This window comes from Echinops telfairi, unplaced genomic scaffold (assembly GCF_000313985.2).
Source record: "Echinops telfairi isolate 266 unplaced genomic scaffold, ASM31398v2 ScPeMD7_18;HRSCAF=68, whole genome shotgun sequence".
Classification (NCBI taxonomy): Eukaryota; Metazoa; Chordata; class Mammalia; order Afrosoricida; family Tenrecidae; genus Echinops; species Echinops telfairi.
Genome location: NW_022103915.1, coordinates 92,344,755 through 92,350,055, shown reverse-complemented (window position 1 = coordinate 92,350,055; position 5,301 = coordinate 92,344,755).

Sequence of the window (5,301 nt, the reverse complement as noted above, 5' to 3'; positions counted from 1 at the left end):
AGGAAAAAACTGCTTTGAATATTATTGTGGGAGTGATTATACAACACTGCTTGATATGACTGAACTACCGAGTTGTATAATGTCTGGCTTATGTCCTAAAAAATGATTTGGAATAAAAAGCATATATTTGTCTCATATACGAATGACAGAAGACCTGACAAGTGGCAGGTTGACAACAAGAACAGTGTATGTAAAGGAAGCAAAAGGTCACTATACAGACAGGAAAGAAAAATCAATAAAGATCAAAGTGGATGTGGTAGTCAGATGATTTTATGACAACTAGACACTTCTGGCTGGGGCTGCTGGAGCAAACCTGTCAATCAACTAGTGGCTTGATGACACCTCCTTGGAGGGTTAGTCTTTTGTGTGAGAGTGAGAGACCTTGGAAATGGCAGATCTCTCTGCCACCTCACCGTCTCCTCACTGGGACTTCACTGTAACTTTGCCTGCCTCAAGAGGTGGCCCTATGTGGGCCACCTGGCCCTAAGAGCTGCAGGCACCGTGCTATGTTCCCACCAACTGGGACCCATGCTACTCTGAACCCACCAGACGGTGATCTCCCCAATTTCTGGTTCACCTTTCTGCATCACTGACATGTGGCTACAGGAGTCTGAAGAAGGACTTATGAGCTAGCATTGGATTTGTGGACTTAATTTGAACTGGGCTAGGATGGCTTCATGATATATGATTATTTCTTGATATAAAGTGCTTTGTGATAAATAGTTGAGTGTCACTGGATTTGCTTTTCTAGACAACCTGGCTTATTAGCACAGTGGATGTCAGAAGAGCCTCTGAAACTAGACCTTGAGTGTAGAGGGGCCAAAACAAAGGGAAGAAATGATGAAGTCAAGAACTAAGGAGAACACTTCAAAGGACATCTCAAGAAGACAAGTGTTATAATAAAATGTGCAAAGAAGGGAGAACACATTAGCAGGCCATAAGCTGAAAGAAATGAAAATATATTTATCCTCATGTTGTAATGCTGGAAGGTTCTATGGGAATTTATATTGAATGATTCATGAAGTGTCAAAAATAGAATGGAAAGAATACAGAATCACCGTACTAAGAAGAACTGGTCCTCCTTCAAACATTTTAAGACAGAGCATATGATCAAGAACCAGTGGTATTTAAGCTACACTTACAGCTTTAGAAGTACACCAGCCTTGAAGAATTGACAGGATGCTGATTGAAATGCTTCAACGAGCTGATTAAGCACAGTAAACACTCACTTGTCTTTGCCAAGAAATTTGACCAGGTCAAAACAACTGGAAAAAATCTTATTTGTAACCATTGCGAAGAAAGGCAACCCAACCAAAGGCAGAAATCATCAAACATCATTAATATCACATGCAAGTAAAGTTTTGCTGAAGATCTTTCAACAACTGGTGGAGCAATATATCAGCTAGAAGCTGTCAGAAATTGAAGGTGATGTAGAAGAGGACATGGAACAAGGGCTATCACTGCTGATGTCAGAAGGATCTTGACTGGAAGCAGAGAATACCAGAATGAAGTTTATTTGTCTTTTATTGACTATGCAAAGGTGCTCAACTATGTGGATCCTAACAAGCAATGGGTGGGATGGAAAAAATGTGAATTCCAGAATACTTCATTACCCTATTTCCCCAAAAGTAAGACATCCCCCCCAAATAAGACCTACTTACAGTTTTGCCTCTTGCTGAAATATAAGGCATCCCCCCAACATAAGACCTCCCCGGAAATAAGGCCCCCCACAGCTACCGTAACTCTAGACTCTGGACCGTAGTGGTGGGCACCGCCACGCAGCTCACTGTTGGCCGCAACGCAGCCAGAGCAGACAGGAAGTGTGAGGTCTCTTTTAATAAAACAATAAAACAATAAACAATAAATGTGTACCGTATTCTTCTTCATGGAAAAATAAGACATCCCCTGAAAATAAGACCTAGCGCATCTTTGGGAGCAAAAATTCATATAAGACACTGTCTTATTTTCGGGGAAACAGGGTATGCTCATGTGGACCAAAAGAAATTCATGCGAACAAAACTGATGACTGAAATACTGATGACTTAAAAATCATAAAAATCATAAAAGATGTGTGTCAGGGATGCATCCTCTCACTTATTCATGGTATATACTGAGCACACAATCAGAGAAGCTGGATTATATGAGAAAGGATGCTGCATCAAGATTGTAGGATTGGAGTGTGGCTTATTAACCTATGATATGCACATGATAAATCCTTGCTTGTTGAAAGCAAGGACTTGAAGCAGTTGCTGAAGAACAAGGATCTCAGCCTTCAGTATACATTACAACTCATTGTAAATAAGACCCACATCCTCACAGCTGGCCCCATAGATAACATCCTGACAAATGGAGACAAGTTTGAAGTGGTGAAGGATTTCTTTTTGCTTGGATTCACAATCAATACGCACGGAAGCAGCTGTCAAGAGATCAAATGGTGCATTGCATGGAGTGAATCTGCTGCACAAGACCTCTTTTAAGTGTTAAAGAGCAAGGCTATTACTTTGAGAATGAAGGTGCACCTGACCCAATCAATCCATGGACTTTCATTTGCCTCTTATGCATGAGTAGTTGGACATTAAACAAGGATGGCCAAAGAAGAGTCAATACATTTGACCTATGGGGCAGATGAAGAATATTGCATTACCATGGACCATCAAACGAACAAACAAGTCTGTCTTGGAAGAAATACATCCTCAGAAGTGAGGATGAGGAGGCCTTATCTCATCTATTTTTGGACACATCAAGAAAGACTAGTTCATGGAAAGGATGGTACAGGCCCTTGATTATGTAATGTGACTCTTCTAGCCGAAATCTCAACTCTCATTAAACAACCTTTCCCTTCATGGATCTGGTAAGAAGGTGGCAGAAGATACTGATAGGATTCGCCAGTTAATAATTGCTAACTGAATTCCTTGGAGTGCTATCCTCTGTATAAAAGTAGCTTTCTGAGAAGCAAGGATTTCATTACCAGCAAGCACCTGAGGGAAGTGTGTCTTCTGAACCTGAGGTCCCTGTGCGGAGAGCCGGAGGATCAGCAGGAGCCAGAACATGGAACAGAGTGATGGCCTTCCCCAACCAGGGAGCCAGGAAAGCTGAGTGCTACTGTATAGGAGGCTCAGTTGCAGAGTGATGCCAATGGGCACTTAACTGAGGAAATTGGACTTCTTTCTGACCCGCAGAAATGAAGCTGAGTGCCTTTGGGCTGAGGTTTAATGGAATGAGGTGTGTCTGGGCATTCAACTCCGGGAGTTCAATTTGGGTGGAGGCTTACAGCAGAGTGGTATGCCCTTTCGGTATTTCTTAGCAGACTTGGAACATGTCCTGATAAACAACTCAATCCTGAGCCTTTCTCATTGGCATTACAACATGTTAACTCCCTAAAATAGCTTCAATCATGAATTTTGACTGTGAGTTCTATGTAGCCATTGCAATGGATATGAGAACCCCATGTGGTAAAATAGAAAACATTAATTAAGCCTCTACAGACTCCGAGTTTGGTAAAGTAGAAGGGCAGTGAAAAAGAGGAAGACTCTGGATGAGATGGATGTTGTTATGGTTTCATGCAAGTCTTATCAGGACGTCAAAACTAAGAGGTAGAAAGGCCTGGTGATCTTCTAAAAATCGTTCAATGAAAACTCAATGGGTCACATTACTCTCATCTAGAAGGGATCATTCCCCTGTGCATAGGGCTGCCAAGGGTCAGGCCACATACACAGTAGCTAACAACAGCCCGTTTGCCATCCTAGTAAACTTCAAACAATAACAGAAAGACTATGCTGTGCAGAGGGCCAATTTCTTTTGCTCTCATGGGATAGAGCGGATGGCTCAATGCGGATTTTGTACTTGCTACCAGATTTTCCCAGAAATATCTGTCTGCCTTTGCTGTAATGGTTAGTTGCCTGATACAAAAAACTTTCTTGGTTCCTTCCTGCCCTGTGCTACTCCACAATACATTCCTAGAGCCAGTGTTTATTGGGATCACTTCCCAAATCAACTAACGGCCCTCAAATTTTAGTCCCTGGGTCTATTTCTTAAGACAGTATTAGTAGCCAAAAACCTTTTTTCCTATAAATTCCAAAATTAATAGCAATTTCACTTAGCTCTCAAATATTAGCTTTACAAAGAACAAGCAGAGCTTTGGAACCACAGGTTTTTTTCCCTTAACGTCTTCCAAGTTTGCAGATTAAGTCCCTTGGTTGAATTAATCCCCTCCCGTAGGTTCTGTAAACAAAGAGGAGAAGATTCTGGGTAGGATCTGAAGGAGATATTTACTCTCTGACTGTCTCAAGCCAACCGCAGAGGCAGTTCATTTCTGTCTATCCCTTTCAGTTGAGTTCCAGGGTACACAAAGAAGCTACAAAAAGTTTTGAGGAAATCTGATTATTTCTTAATTCCATTTTTCCATAAAAAGTTGGAAGTTCCTCATATATGCTACGCTTTCCCCCTAGGTTTCATTTTTTTTAATTGATGCATCTGATCTATTGTATGCCGGTCATATTTTTTATTTCTATAGTTTTCATCATGTTTCCAAAAAATTATATAAAGGTTTTCACCTACTTTCTGTTCTACATTTTTAATATTTTCTGTCCTAATTTCACCATTTTTACTTCGTGTTAGCTTAAAAATAACTGTCAAATTTAAAGGGGGAGGAAAAAAAAACCCCACCAGGATCTCGAATAAAACTGAAAGAAACCTAAACTAGTCATAAGTTTGCCTTCATAGACTTTCTTTCGGCAAAGAAACATAGTATATCTCTCCATTGATTTCTGCCTTCTTTTATGTCTCAAGTATAACATGGGTTATTGTTTCAAATAATGAGGCACATCTTTCTTATTATTGCAAAGATGAAGTTCATTTTGCAGCAAATGTGAAGCACATATTTCTTAACATGAAATTAGACCACCTAGAGCTAAAAATAAATAAAGGTTAAAAATGGTTATTTCTTTTTATAGAAAATCTGATCGTAATGAAATGGATATGTGCTCCAACTGTAGTGGTTTATTTCAGTCTACAGATGGAAATTCAAGAAGTTTTAATGCACACATGTCTATAAGCATACTGGCAAGTTTGGCAAGTCATCCACGGCAATACAATGAATGATATTATGATCTCAGAAAAATATCATCAAGGTAAAAAATGTAACATTGGAGTTATGATAAATATTTCTCAGTTTTGCAATTTCAAATTTGCTTACATTCCTTTCCAAACTGATTTGAAATTGTCTAATACAAAGAAAACAGATGGACAGTGGGCCCCTGCACAAGTATTCCCTCAACACAAGAACACTTTGTTCTAACAATT